Source organism: Ornithodoros turicata, chromosome 7, assembly GCF_037126465.1.
Source record: "Ornithodoros turicata isolate Travis chromosome 7, ASM3712646v1, whole genome shotgun sequence".
Lineage (NCBI taxonomy): Eukaryota > Metazoa > Arthropoda > Arachnida > Ixodida > Argasidae > Ornithodoros > Ornithodoros turicata.
The window spans coordinates 24,602,352-24,618,636 of NC_088207.1; the positions used below are offsets into that span (position 1 = coordinate 24,602,352).

General features: G+C 44.1%; 1 protein-coding gene across 2 annotated transcripts in view; it reads left to right on the forward strand.

Annotated features, from left to right (window-relative positions):
- The first annotated feature begins 1,884 nt into the window (after positions 1–1,884).
- The window catches only part of LOC135400376 (solute carrier organic anion transporter family member 3A1-like), an 87,221-nt gene continuing 72,820 nt past the window's right edge, over positions 1,885–16,285 (forward strand). For both annotated transcript variants that reach the window (XM_064632219.1, XM_064632221.1), the window contains exon 1: positions 1,885–2,119. The gene's annotated coding sequence lies outside the window, so the exon portion shown is untranslated. The remainder of the gene's footprint in view (positions 2,120–16,285) is intronic.

Here is a 16,285-nt window from a genome sequence, read left to right on the forward strand (position 1 = left end):
TGGTAAAAATATGTGACTGATGCTTCTTTTGTGGTGGGACTGGCATGGAGTGGACGACCTCACGTTGTGTGCAGCCGACGTCAACAGTCAATCAAGTACGTACATTTAGTTACAGCATGGTGGCATTCATTTTTATTCAAGGGTCACTTGACATATGGTTCTGACGACACATATGCTTCTATAAATATCACAATTCGCCCACATATTCCTAGACAAAAACTTGACTCCTTTCGCGTTGTCCGGCGTCCTACTTCTTGAACTTCCTTTCTCCCCAAATTCCTTTTCCTACCTATCGGGCCCTGAAATTCGTCGAAAGACAGAACACGTGGGAGGAGAGTCGAAAAAAAGAATTAGAGGATACGGTTACAACAGGGCTGATTCTTTCATGAAAGAGCAAAACAGTTTCAAAGGAGCCCTTTTTCATTTGCAATCTTAGGAAGTATCTCGGTTTTAAGTAATCACTTACTGACCAATTGACCACTATAACTCTAATTAATAACTTCTCCTCAGAGAGAACAACATTAGCCGCGTTTACATGAATACGACACAGCGTATGGAATCGAGTCGAAACCGGAGAGAAGACGATACGACACCGTTTACATGGATGCGCATCGAGTCCAGACCGGAGATGGCGCCACGCTGTGTCATATCAGAAAGTTTGAGGCGCACTACCGCAAATACTGCCGTCCCGGTATCCCGCTACCTGCGCTCCGAACGTCATAACGTCGAAAACGCAGCATCTACGCCCCATTTTCAAGCGTACTTCAGAATGAAATCTGCTTTGCGGCTGCAAGCACTGCTGCTTCTGTCAGTGTAGACTGACCTACATATCCAAAACGGAGTGTGGCTGGGAACTCCCTAATATCACCATTTTGTCATCCCGACTAGGAGTAGCAGACGACGCAACTAGCCCGCAGACGAACGCCGCTTCCCATAATCCTCTATTCTTCCCTCGATGCGCATCGTCTGTTTACAGCCTGTTTACATGCGCAATCTGAATGCGCATCCACCGTCTCGATCCACTTCTGTTTAGCGGTTTGAATACTATACCTTCTCCTAGCGAATTGACCCGTTTACATGAGTGGATTCGATTCGACAAGTGGACACGGTACGCTTGTGTCGTATTCATGTAAACGCGGCTATTGATGTCGAATACCAGTCGGCAACAGGTAGCGAACGAAGATGGGCGGTCTCTGAAACAAGAGAGAATGACATGAAATTAAAAAGTAACTGTAACTAGTTCCTGTGTAGCTACAGTTAGTTTAGAATTTCGACTTAGTTCCCTATACCTGTCGCCGACTGGTATTCGATGTGTAAGTTGCTCTCTGAGAAAGAGTAGCTGTGGTAGGACTTTTTTAGAGTCGTGAAGAAGTGCAATGCGCTCTCCTAAAAAAGCTAGTGCAACCAGAGCAATATTTTTATTTCTTTTTTTTTGGGGGGGGGGGGCGTTTTGTGGGGGTTTTACGTGGGAAGGCGGGATTCCATCCCCGTTCACCCCACAAAAAACAATGCGGGGGTTTGAACACCCGCAACTCCCCTCTTCCGTGGTTGCGCCACTGCTGGGAAACCCTGCATTTGTAAACAAATTACCGTCTCCGTATGTCGTAGATATATCAAGGCTTAATTACACTGTAGCTCGATACTTTTCCGTCCTTCCTGAATCGCTGATAGCATAGTTCCTGTTGCGTGAGTAGAGAGCAGCAGAAAGACGCGAGCGCGCACGACTGTCACGACGCACCCGAGCACTCAAGCAAGAAACGCGTTTGAGTGAAGCGAGATTTCAGAAAGTAGCGCGCCACGTGACGTTGAACAACGTCACCATGCGCGCATCACGTGAGCAGGAATGTCCATTTCGTTAGTGGGAGATGTGGAGAGGAGGGCTGAGGAGGTGCGCTGCCCCCTGGCGCGGTTCCCGCTTACCCAGCAGTCGAAGGTGAACGACTGTGTGTTGTCAGTGCTGCATGCCATATCTGTCGTGCTTGACTGTTTTCAATGTTACGTGGCCCGTAGAGACTGTACTCTCTGCGACCCGGGCGCTTGTGTCTACACGTATTGTGCTCTGGAATAATCGCCAAGTGGATTTCACGAACGCGTACCCCCCTGGGCCACTCGTCGCCAGGTAAGCTAATATTTTGCTTCGCTGTCGCTGCTGTACAGTGTTGATTCCGTAGATGATGGAGTCGTGATTTTATCGGCTTCGAAATCGCTTCCGACTACGTTCAATTGAGAGTGTGTTAAGAGGGTAAATGGCACATTCCGATGACGCGAACGCAATTGCCGTACTCCATAATACAGCTGTTCTCCTTTGTTGTTATTAGAGCGTGCTGCGCCAGCGCTGCCAGCCGTTCTTGACAGCGTTCTTGATAGTAACTTGCGGCACGGATTGGAAGTCTCTGTAGTTCGACACAGTATTCGTGTCCGACTGGTCAGTCCTTGTGTCCTCCTCTACTAACAGCTGTTTGAGGCCTAGTTGCACATTGCACACAAGGGCTTTGTGACCCAAAATTGACAGGCACAGCATGGGGAGAAAGCAGACGACCTATAGTGTTGACGAACATGTCCCTGCCCGTCTTTAAACGCTTGATATTGAATTGTTCAGTTCTTTTCTAACTCAATCTCAGGAATTATATCAATTATATCCAGAACTGACATTTCCTGAACATAAAAGCAGAATGCAAGCAATTGTTCGGCGAAATTGGCAAAAATGAAATTCTGCAGCTATCACAGACTTCGTTGTGGAATTTGGAGCTGTTATGCGAGCGTTCAGGAAAATCAACATGTATGCGGTGAGCTGTCTATTCCTGCCCAGGCTTTGCAGTCACCTTCGCTGTGGTATGGCGGGATTAATCAGGTGGATGACCTTTCGAGGAAGATGTTTAATGTGCTCCTTCGAGTGTGGGACTGTGTATTCCCGTTACTAACGGCAAGACGCACAAACAACTTATTTCGGGATCCTTCCTCGTTTCGATTGGTCGCCTCAATCACGAATCCTTACGCGGCATCCGTTGCGCTGCTTCTTTGTGAATTCCACGTAATTCGGAGGACGACTATATCTGTAACGTGTGTAAGGTCATAACCTTCGTTCGCGTAATATTGCCTGTCGACCTTTTGCTAAGCTTTTTTTTTTTTCAATGTGGATACTGAACAGCATAATCTGCTCTTACTCTCTGCGGTTAGTTAAGTATTAAGTCATTAAGTGGGGTAACATATTGTGAACTGTTGTCGATTGGGTTAAAAGATATGCGAGTCTGCATGAGCATGTGTACTTTGTACATATTTGAACGGTTGCTTGCTGAACAGCTGAAACCTGCACGGCTACGTGACATTGGTACACTTTGTGCGCAATGTATTAGCCATCTGGATGCTGGTGGCAAAGGTTGTTTTGACCTCTGATTTGTGAAATCTAAGCCTGGCCAAATTTGCTGGGTTGTTTGATAGAAATCGAGTTTTGTTCAATCGCACCAGAACTTCAGTACGGGGTTGAAACCGCTTTCACAACAACATTGGTCTGCAATCCTCTCCGGTGTGATACATGACTTGAAACGTCTTACAAAGGTACTGCCAAGGCCACAGTGAAACAGGCCTGAGCATGGGTAACATGGAAAACATCGTGTTGCCCATGCTCAAAACCCCAGTGCTGGGAAGAATCACTGCTTTTTGTCATACCGACCTTTCATTTGTCCCAGCACTGGGTTTTTTATAGCGATTTTAAGATTCAGTTACAGTCATTCATCAAGTGATTCAGTTACTTCAGACTGTGCCATTTAACGTTGCAAGGTATTACGACATACTTAAAAATAATGTTGTTCCACCCAGAACTTTGTAACCATAGAACTAGATTATGTGGACAAGAAAACTTATGTGCAGAAGACAGAACGCCTAAACAGAACCAGGAAAGCACATCTAGCAGCAATGATAACTTACTCATTATGTGGCACTAGACATCATCATTAAAGTGACGCATGCATATCACCATGAAAACAAAAAGTTAAAACCTACGTGATTGATTTTGTGTGAGGAATGTCCTTACAGACAGTTAAAACCTTTGTCGAGTATGTCATGTTTTAAATACATGCTAAAACCAGTGCAAGGCCAGTAGCTGTAAGAATGGTGAAAAATCTGATCGCAGTCGAAAAGAACCAGCATTTGGAAAAATACAATGCCGTGGACAAAAATTTACAACAGAATCGTTATAACCGCAGCAGAAAGTAGCTAGTACTTGAACGCAAGTTACATGCAGAATGTAATCAAATTATTGTTACTCATTTTTGAAAGTACATGTTTGGGTACACTAAATAATCACCCTACCCTAATTACTTACTTGAGTGATTATTTACTTCTCAGCCCTGGTAATGAGGCATCATAGGGTATGCATAGGGTTCTTCCTTTTCTGGTTCAATCTGATTTTTCACAATAGTTTCCTCCCCCCACCCAGCAAGTTTTTCAAGAATCCGGGTAAAACCTGATATCTACCCGAAATCCTTGCAGTCCTTCAACTTGTCGTTCTAGGGGAACCACCGGAAAAGTGAATCATGGTATCAGCAAAGGGGACTATTTGTGATATCCTATTTGCCCTCCTTGTATAATCACCTCCTGCAGGAGTCAAAGGCGAGCGTTTGTGGAGCTCGGGCAAGTGGTTGAATACCGCTGTCATTCGCTGTCCCCCCTTCCGAGCGGAAATATAAAGGTTCTTGTTTCTCGTCCTAGTGTCACAGCAATGGCTTGTTTCATATGCCTTTCGTTTCACCCAAAAATTCCCCAATGACATATCAAGCACAGATCGTAGAGTCCGATTTCTCCACGAATTCTTGTGTGTAAATCGGAGCTGATTTCCCCCCCCCCCCCCCCCCCCTGAATTTGAAAACTCATAAAACCCGAAAACGGAGAAACCTAGGTATGCACTACAAAGTACATGCCTTTCATAGTTTACCTTTGTATCTTATTCTCTCTGTTCTCCTTTTGTGTTTCTGGTTTCACCCTTTTCTGCCACCATCAGCATGAGGAAGAGGTCAGACGAGACTTTTTATGTAGATTTCCTAAAAGATATACCTTACGTCGTGCCAAAAATAGTAATGGCGCGCAAGCGTTTCCAAGTTTTACGGGGCCATTCACATGTGGGAGTGCAGTGGAGAACTACAGCGAAATTCTTCCTTGCTTGAGTCTTCCCATTTGGGTTCATTGACAGTGTTTCGCCTTACAACGTAACTTAACCTTTCTCAAGGGACATGTTGGAGCCATGGTGACTGAGTAACTAAATAGAATGTACCAATATTAGTTCTCCTTGTCTACCGTAAGATTCCGTAATGTAGGACCACGTAACATCCCGATTAGCGTAAGTTCAGATAGTGCTGCCCCTGCAAACCCCATGATTTAGGAAGTCTTGTGTAGGTGGTATTCATGACTTCCTTACCCAGGTGAAAATTTTTTGCAGTTACAAGTGGTTTATGAAACAATTTCCACTTGAAACCACTTTGCACATAAGTAGTTTAAAGTGCAAATTGTTTCATAAACCATATGGGATTTCAGACATTTTTCACCTGGGTAGCTCGTGGCAAGGGTGAGAAGAGCGTGTGGCAAACGACGACAGGGCATTTCGCAAGGGGTGGGGGACAACTCTCTAATGACCTCTGGGCATCTGTCCCATCCTGTTGTCATTGAATTGCAAAGCTTACATATATTCAACATTTTATGACAGTTGAACCATTGCCAGATGCTAAAGATGATTATCAGTATTCAAACGTTGTCTAGTATATCTGTATTCTACGTGATTCACAACAGAGCTACCGGATTTGTTTCATAATGTATCCCTAACATTCTGAAGTCCTTTTCATCTCTGCATACTGGTTGGCAACCAGAGGCATGGCCGAAAGGGTTAAAGCTTCCCGCTCGTCGGTGGTAGCCAAGGTCGTGTTTAAGACTGGGAGCTGGTGGGTTATTCGAATCCTACCGCCAGCTGTGGTGTCTGAGGTCTTCCCTGGGTTTTCTGAAGACTTTTCAGGCGAAGGTCGGTACAGTTCCCCCTGAAGTCGGCCCAGGATGCATACTATTTACATTAACCCCCCCGTCACCACCACCTTTCTGTTGTCCTCTCTCCATCTGTGCACATCTGTACACCACTCATAGCTACAGTTGCTTTGTCGCGCTAACGCAGAATAAAAAGAGAACTGCTTGTCATGTTTTTAGTTTAGTGAATCCTTTGAGGAAGCAAAGCATGTGTGTCTCCAGGGATTTGTCATCGGATGAGCTTTACGTGAATACAGGACGCCTTTGATGCCCGCCAACTATGTAGATTTGTGTAGAACATGCGAGTTACAGAGTGTTCACTTGGACTGCTAAGACGACATGCTCAATATTACAGAGAATGCAAAAGGGACGACGGTGTGGTGCAGACATTGTTTTTTTGTTTTGTCTCTTTAGTTTGGAGCAGCATCAGGACTTACTCTGTTTCCATTTCACACGCTATTCTAGTACAGCAGGGAATTCGTCTTACCTCAGATCTGATTTGTAGAAGATGGCGCACTGTTTATCAGTATCAAACCCGCTAATGGGAGATCCGTCGATCTGAATGGAAAACAAAAATCCCGTCCCAACACTTCTGATTGAAGCGCATACGAATAAGAGACCGTTGGGCACTGAGATGGACAACTATAGCAGCCATCTGTCGTATCTGAGCGCAATCGGATGGCGCATTGTTTCGTTGTGGCTCGTCAAAATGTCTGCTCTTCTATCGATTCAGTTTCACAGGAACACGCGGCAAAGTAAGTTGATTTCTGGCAATTCAACACTGCAAATTAATTGCCACTGCAAAATTGTGTGTAATTGGGCTCAGTAATGACTCGGGCACACCGGGAAAGGAAAGATAGGTTGCATCGGTGTTACATTTCGAAAACTGGAGAGGCTGAATATTTGTATCTATTGTGACAGACTTTGGGACTCTAAGGCCCGGTTTAAAAATGCTGGTCGTCTTTGAACCTGGTTAAGATAGAGTAATTTGGCCCAATGTCCACAAAAATGAATGTTAATTTGTGAAATAATTACTGTAATTTCATAGAAAATGAGCGTCACTTTTTTCCCTTGTGGTTCCCTCAGCTTCAGAACGCCATTATAACAAAACAAAAACAAACAAAAAAAAACATCCGGTAGAAATGCACATGGGGTCGCAGCAGGATAATATGCATTTACATTCTTCTTTATTAGAGGCGGAAACATTTTGCTGTTGGCAGGCAAGTTACTCCACATTGGGTTGACCTGCGAGTTAACGTAACGGTCTGTTGACTGTATCCCAAATTTGCATCTTAGTTGTGCTGAAGTTGTAACGTCTCAGTGTCCATGACCATTAACCGACATTCCAGCAACATTAGCTTCCAAACCTAGCACGTGTTCTATTAGATCTTACAAAAGTCCTTGGTGTACTGATTCTTCAAACCTCACCTCCCCTCACAGCCCCTTGTGATAAGGGACTTCTGGCACCCCCGAATCACGCCCTGAATCACCCCTGGCACACATCAGGATTGACACGTGGTACCCGAAACACGTAGGACTTGTCAACCACTACAAATCTGCATAGAAAAAATGTGCAGTTTCTCGCTTCTTCCCTGAATTTGTACTCAAAGCGGTGGCACATATGAAAGTGCATGCACCTCACTGTGGAATTTGCTCCGCTCTTCTGTTTAGAAGCTTCTGTTTTTTTTAGTTAAGCTTACATGTAATGTGAGTCAATTTACATACGTGTGGCGACATGCTGGAGGTGCCGCAGGGTAGGACTGCTAGGAGGGAGGACGTTAACTCAGAGTTCAAGGTGACTCGTTACAAGTAACTCGTTACTGTAACTAAGTTCCTTTTTCTGGTAACTTGTAATTTAACTCGGTACTTTTGCGCCCTGGTAACTTTCAGAGGAACTTGTTCCTTTTTTGGATAACCTTGCCAAAGTAACTTAAGCTAAGTTCCAAGTTACTTTTAATTCGCTTTTCACTCACGTCCACATATTTTCTTCCTTTCTCTCCAGTTCTTTTATGGCATTTTATATCATAAAACGTCATATTCAATCAATAACAGTATTCCATTCAGGGAGTAAGAACGCTGCCAGTGAAATGAAGCTGAATCATTGTGCGCCCACAGGGGGTAAGATGCAAAGCGTTCAAATTGTGGCACATAAACGAAAAAGATCCAAGTATGTTGCACTCCTCCGCAGGTCTAACTCAACTGCTCACGCGCGCTGCACCTTTGTATTGCTATTTTGTGTCCGAAGTAACTTGGAAGTAACTCGTTCTTTTTTTGTAAGTAACTCCGTAACTGCGAGTTACATTTCAGGCTGAAAAACTTCGTTACTAACTTAGTTACATTTTTCACACGGTAACTTAACTTGTAACGAGTTCTTTTTGACGGGTAACTTGTCGATCTATGCTTTAACTGAGCTAAAATAGCACAATCAAGTTGAACGGAGTTCATTTGATATTTTAATCAGAAAATATGCTGCTCCGCTGCAGTGGCATGCAATCGAAGCGAATCGTGTGAATAAGAGCTAGAATCTTCATTTTTGTTGGCACTTCTTCTTACGTGGAACAGTCGGTTTTGATTTGTGCTACGAGTAGTTGCGCATATGGGCCTGTATGACCATTACTCAGAAATGCTCGCTAGTTAGGGTATTGGCTGTCATGTGTATATGTACAGCTATGTCGCCTTCAAGGTCTCACGTAATTGAATTGAATTGTTTTAAATCGGTTTTCTCCTGAGGTACTCACAAAACATATAGCAGTGCATTCTCATGAGAGTGACTACATTTCCTGCAATCTCTGCTGAAAATTATTATACATCCATACAAGTTTCTTTATTTCCATTCTTGGGGAAATGGAGGGGACCGAGACGAAAAGTGACATGAGCATCATGCACCCAGATGTTCTCGGTTTTCCCACACTTTATCCGAGGCTTGGTGAGATCTCTTCCATTAGACGGATAAAAAGTGATTACGATACAGACGGTACTCTTCCTGATCGTGCTTTTCAGTTGTCTGCATGATTCTCTAAACGATCAAGATCCGAGAAGTAGAAGGTGCAGGGTCTCTGCTTACAGAGGAGGATGATTGTGTGGCTTCGAGGAAATGCTAGTCATCGAAAATGACGCCTTAGGTACGCAGACTTTTCTTCTGCTATGGCGTTCGGATTGTTCAAAATATAGTCAGGGTGTAAGGCATCCTCCTTAGCATACCATTCCCGGTCACCTGCCTGTCCGATATAGCTGCCAGGTAGTAGGCTCATCACGACAACCGCCGATATTTCGAACAGATATGTACTCTCGTCCTTCTGGGCACTGTCCTCATCATCAGCGTGGTGTTTAAAGCGTTATGGATGATGTGTCATGGGTATTCTAAATGTTATAATTTATATTATATTCAAATATAATACTGGTATAACTGTAATAATGTATATGATATATCATGATACCCATGTACCCTTTATCACATCATCCCTAACCCACTAAATACCATGCTAGTGTTTCTTCTTGAAATATTGGTGGCTCTCTGTGCAGTGAGGAGGGCTTCATGTTTACTTGTTTCAATGTGCTCTGTCTGTGTGACTTATTACCGTTCCAAAACCTCAGCACCAAAGACTACACAAGTGTGCAACATAGAGATATATTTTTCCAATAGTTTTTCACCAGCTTTTATGTCAGGATGGGGATTGGGATATATATATATATATTGAATTCAGATGTATTAGATTTGGATATTTGATATTTATTACCCAAAAGTAAGTTGCAGGGATCGTACAGGCTGCAATGGTGCAGGGTGAATTTTCCTGGTTGCATTTGCAGATACAGTAAAACCTGCGATGTCGGACACCTCCCTACCACTGACAACTCCCCATGTCGGTCACCCCCCTATTCCCTGATCGAATTATATCAATCTCAGCCCGTCTTTGCACCGAAAAATTCCAATATGGGCCAGTGTCTTTGACTTCACCTTGTTTTCTTTTTTTTATAGTGCTCTGAGCATTTCGTTGTTTTAGTTATTGGAGTTCAAAATGGGGTACTGTCAGTCTACATTGTAACTATTCTTTAGTGTGAGCACTTATCCTCAGTTTGTCTAGATCCTTTAAATGTGCACTGCACCAAGGCAATCAAAAGTGGGCTGACACTTGAGAGACAAGTCCTTCAGCTTGATCCCAAGTGGGTTTCAACTCTCAAGCAAACTGCATGCGGCTCGAAAAGCTCTATAGGCAATGCCATTGAGTGGAATCTGCACGGAATTGAATCTTCAAAAATCAGCAATAATTATCAGTGAAGAGTGGGTGGAGAGGTACCAGGTACCACTAATGACCATGAATTGAAGAAGGGGGACAGTTCTGGCAACACAGCTGTGTGCTTCTCAGTTTTTTCTTTTTTTCACTTAATCTTTGACACCTCCCTAAGTAGGACACATTTTAGGCATGTTTCACTGTATATGTAATTTTGCAGCACACAAATACACTCAGCTCGGAATAATTGCAAGGTGAGTGACAGCTGGAACTACCAGTTGTTGGCACAAAATGACAATCTGTCAGTTCGTGTGATATGCATGCTTCCAAAATGCCAGACAAGTCACAGGTGTTCCTTCATAACAGCAGAAAGTTGTTTGGGCCAGAAATGGAATTGCTCTGGTCTGGTAACTTGACGCAGTTTCTCGATCGCTCTACATTTAGGAGCAACATCGTACACACGCAATTATAATGCCGTTGGTTACACATAAAGAAGGAAGAGCGGCATTGACAAAATTGCAATCTCCACTCTGAAACAGTGCATGTGTAGACGATAGACAATAAAGCTTAAATGAAATCTTAAAAATTACAGGACGGTTACGATTGTGGAACGCAAATTTCAGCGGTACCTGTTGTGTGTGGATGTTGCTTTTATATATTACTCTGATATATGCACAGCTACTTTAGATTGACGAGTTCTGCCTGGTGATCTGTAAAGTGAGTCGTAAACGGTTTTTATTAGCTTCAGATTACTTTAACCTGTTTTGCGTCACCGAAACCGACAGTCAACAGACAGAAGAAGAAGCATGGGGGGGTGGGGGGGATATGTTTATTGAAAATTAAATAAATAAATAAAGGGAGGAAAGAAGAAGCGGAGGGTATTGTTTTTCAAACCACAGCGATTTTCCAATACCTTCCCGTTAACGGCTACCCCTGTAAAAAGTAAGGTGCTGCGAGAATCCATATCAGTACTGTATTTCATTGTCCAGAGCGACCACAACTTCTACTCGACATCACTCGACAAAATCAATCATTCGAACAAGCCACTAGCCTAGTTCGAGGCAGTGGTACAATGATGCTTGAGAACAGTCTCTCTCTCTCTCTCTCTTTTTTTTTTGTTTTTACAAAAAAACACCTAACCAACCTTTTTTTACCTAACCAAAGGACTGTTTGATGGACTTGATACTGAAAAAACTTGAGTCCTTGCACACGTTGTCACTCTTTTCAGAACAATCCTTCTGTGCACAGGAACTTGTCAGTTTGTTACGTGTTGGGAAGTTCCGCTGCACCTGTTTTTGACCTTCGCTTTCGTGAAAGGTTGCCTCGATTGAATGGGCAGAGGACAATTAGAGGCGTGGCGGTGACAGTAAAATGGGAAGAGCGTTGGCCTTGAACGCGCTTATTCGAGGCGCCTTGGGAGACTGCAGGGGGAAGCATTCATGGTGTGGTTCGGGGAAAATGTCCCCGGGCTTACGTTGCTGGTAGGACCGCGCACCTCTGGATTGTCGGTCGAATGCGCTGACCACTACGCTATGCTTCCTTCCTTTCTTTCTTTCTTTGTTATGGGTTGTAAGAGGTTAGCCAAGCAAGGGCTGGCTTGCTACGCTGGCAACGGCTTGCCAAGGGTTACAACATTGAGCACGCGCAAAGATTGGCGAAAAGGCAGAGGATCAGTCGTACACTGTAATGTCCGGTGTTCTTCATTGTGACTAATTAATTGAGTTTGATTATATATAAAAAAAAACACGAAAAAACGAAGGTATTGAATTCGTCACTAGACGAATTCCGCGACTTCCACAAAGGAAATGAAATGAAACGAAAAAGAAATATGAAAACATGAAAAGAAAATAGAAAAACCATCACCCCTCCCGGTCACCGAACTGTACGTCCACATGCGTAGCTACATCGCCTAGAAGTGAACTAACAGGAACGGGGAACTCGACGACACATGCCTAGAATGCGGTCCTAAAATACAGATTCCATATCACTGCTCACTGAAGTTGACAAGCACTGATAACGCCGTATCTCTACTACTTACTTACTGAATTAATTAATTAATTAATAAGATAGGGTTAACTGGCCATGTTTTAAAATATTGCCACACACAAAGCGTGTATTGCTGAGAACACCTCCGTGTTCTCAGTGGCGCTCTATGACTTTCCATTTGACACATCGACCCTTAAAGCGAGGCGATAAAAGTTGGATAATTTGTGTTACTACTACTAATTAACTGCTCGGGCGCGATGAAAATACGTACCGGCTACTACGATACCTCTTTGTGTAACCCAACGAGCGTCTTCCGACAACCTTGTTTAAAATTGTGTAATACTTCCCGACTTGCTTCTGTTGTGAAGTGGAACGATCAGCCTTTTCGCTTTTGTTTGTGACAGCTCCTTAGTATGAGGAAAGTAGGGTACACTTGGTTGAGCAACTTCCTAGCGATTCACGGATTTCTTTTTATTTTTATTTTTACTTTTTCTTTTTATGGCGTTTGCTGCATTATTGTCTCGCATTAAGCGCTTCTGATTCCAACTTTCTTCAGTAAACTGGCGGGAAGACTGCAAGGCCACCATAAATGTCTCACAGCGGATATCATTTCTGTGTCGTGCGTCACACGCAATCTTGGATCAGTCGGTTTTTAGTACGGACATGCAACACTACCGTTGCGCTAAAGCGATACAGGATGTACGGCGGCGTTCGTCCTTGGGTCTTGGGTCTAGGACAGTCCTGGGTTTCTTCCTAATAGATAAAACTTTCAAGATAATTAATGCTGTTAATAAGTGATGGGCGACATCTTGCAACGAAGCTCCCGGAAGGTGGTTGCGTTGGAGGGCGTGAAGTTTCTCCTTTGTATAGTTGTTGCGGACATCCGGCCTTTCGAAGCAACAAATGTGTCAATTTTCTCGTCAGATGCGCTTCACTTTTTGCACTTTTGACTAACCACTTTTATTTTTCCCTATTATTAACCCGAGTTAATTTGATTATTGTTAAGCACATAAAGCGAGCACCGTGAATCTGGTGTAACGCATTTCGGTGAAATGCGCCGACCACTTGTTTCTTCTTTTTCCGCCCATTTCATCGAACGCCATTTCGTCGAACGCTGTTTCATCGACGCCTGACCAAGGTTAGGTCAAGAGAGCCTTTTACGTATTTCACACGTTGGGAAGACTGACCAGGGTTGGGTCAGGACAGAGCCCAGAAGAGCCTTTTACATATCTCACACGTTCGATGAATCGGCGTTCGATGAGACGTCCATTTTCGACGAAAATGGCGCTTGATGAAATGTCACGGAACCATGTACAACTGATATCCTGTACACGCGAAAATGCAAATTATATAATTTCTCTCATTTCATATTCGTGACTAAGCAGTTAACTATGACTGCACTTATAACTAGCACTTGTCAAAAAGACTCGTTATGAACTTGCTCAATGCGCCAGCTAATGACTTAAGTACCTTCTCAGTTGCTCAGTACTTTCGTCGCTACCAAATCGTAAAGCGTGGAGCGTTAAAGACTGCACACACAGTCCACTTTACGAGTATTAAACGTAGTCTGCGTTGTAGGTCTTACCTTACTTGTAGTACACTTGCTGTATGATAATTTTATACTCTGAATGTACGAACGATTATTATTTGTCACAGACAGTGTGAGAGCTTTCAAGTACCATACTCAGTCCCATAACATTGGATGAGTGTATTTCAACTGCTGTCTGAGCCTCTAGTGAGGATTTCTAATGCTCAAATTGGCCACATTTAGGAGTGTTGTGAGGTTACCGCTTTTACAGACTTACAGCTTTTGCGTAAGTAACTGCCAGACGGTAATCGCATAACCCTGTCGTTTGAGTGATAATAAATTTTGCGCATAACTGTTGCGTGCTCAAATAGTATGATATGTTAGCCTATGGATCGGATGGCATGTTTTGAGGCTTCGTTGAACGTTGAAGCTTTTCAGCGCACGCAGTAATACACCAGCGAGAAGCTAACGCGAGGATTGATCCAATAACGCGAGTGTCTTGACGAGGTGTCCCCGTCACATGTGCTCCATAACCCCCAAAACAGGTTGGAAATGCGATCATGCAAATTCGCATTGGGAGACCCGGATTACTAAACTCAACTCTCCTGCGCTGGCAACGTGATAGGCTAGTTCAGAAATATCTACTGCAACAGATATTTTCGCATCGCTCGGCCTTGGGCGCCAATGGGAAGAGCGGCTGCATTGTCCGTGCTCCTCAACTGCTATCGCGCACGGCTGCGTGTGCCGCGCGAATATGCGTTTACACAAAAGTCATGTATGCGAAACGACGAGTACAGCACCGTGCGGGTGCATAACCAGCCTGCGGCCTGAAAACTTCGCATAAAGAGGACTGGGCGAATCAGAGTGTATCTTATCCGGCTCTGCGCCAGAATAAAGTTACGTTCTTGCAAGGCAATCACCCTGCGCAGTTTTGGACTTTCTCTTGCGCGGAATCCGGTGGGTTTGAATGTATGGTCCTCATCATAACTTCGAGGTGACCTTTAGGGGCGACACGTGACGCTGTTGCATAGTAGGTATATATCCCGGGACGGTGATTCCGGTATAGGGATAGAACGATATTGATGTCATCGGTATCTTGTCATATATCGACAAATTGGTGTTCTCCTGTATTTATCTATATACGCAACGTATTAAAAATTCCTATATTTTTGCAGCATTAGCTTTCAGCTTTGTGGTTGGCTGGTGTGAGTGAGTGCGTTCGTTCGTACAATCTCGATTGCTGCGCAGTTTCATTTTTAGCTCGCCAGGTTTCCGCCAGTACCGGGAGAAAGGTACCTTACATTCGAATACGTCGGGTGACAAATTTCGTATCCCCCATTCATGCTTTTTATCACTCAACACAACTTAGACCACACATTACAAACATGATACACTCTATTGCGCAGTATAATATTCGCTGACTTCGTTTTTCGATGCGGGACTTGCGAAGAAACATCGAATTTTCTCTTCACAAAAGAACTTGAAAACGGTGTAATGTTTTTTATCTGGAAACCAGTTTCTGAGCGATGTCTTTCGTTGAGGTCGTTTCTTTTTGTTTCTTTTTTTTTGGGGGGGGGAGGGAAGAGATTATTTTTCCTGCCCCGTCATGCCGGTGGTGGCCTGCTGGTGGAGGCATTGGGTAGAGCAACACAGTGAACTTCCTGCTTTTCCATTTCTTGCGTCTTTAACCGTGTTGATCCCAAAGTTGTCACGGCAATCCGTTCCCCCGCAGATCCTCCTGGCTCCAAGCACTTGACATACTTTTTAGTCGCCTGCCCAGCATGCCATGCGCCCTCGCAGAGCAGGAAGGGCTTGTAGGTCAAGTTACAACCTCCCAGCTTGCTTACTTGTATATCTTGCAAATCTGTCCGAGATGTTGCATACTCACGAGGGCAACCTGAGGAACACTTGTGCGAAGGGTCCACGTAACGCTCTTTCAGTATACGCGTCGACGAGCGATTCTAAACACGGATAAAGACGAATGTACCTTTGCAGGCAGGCACAAGTAGGGTCCGCGAGCGGGCTTTCATCGTCGCTGCACCGTCTGTAATTATTGCACCGGATGTATTCACTTTTAAACCGGCAGTGTTGCTCTTTGAACGGCGTTACGAGGAAAATCGGAGCTTTTACCGAAAGGCTACTTATCAACTTGTCCAGTACAATGCTCTCGTATGCCTGCAGATCCGTATTTTGCTGCAGTACGCGGATGCAAGGCAGAACGGCCAGGACGAAGGCGAGCTGGTGGTGAGAGACATGCATACGTACTCAAAACCGTGAGATTGAGGAAAACAAGAGATTCTTGTTGTATTGTCTTCTGTGTTCCTCAATCAATGTGTTCAAGATAGTTGCGCCTTGTGGTCACACGGTGGTCTTTATCTTTCGTGCTGGTAGATTTTTGGCAAACTACAGGAAGTACAGGGACACCCTACGATTGCGGGTACTATGTCGGCACTATACGGTCGTATGTGGCAGGGATACGAATGTCCGATGACACTCCTCGAATTAATCGTGATAACAAAAGCCAGTAATTATTTTTAAA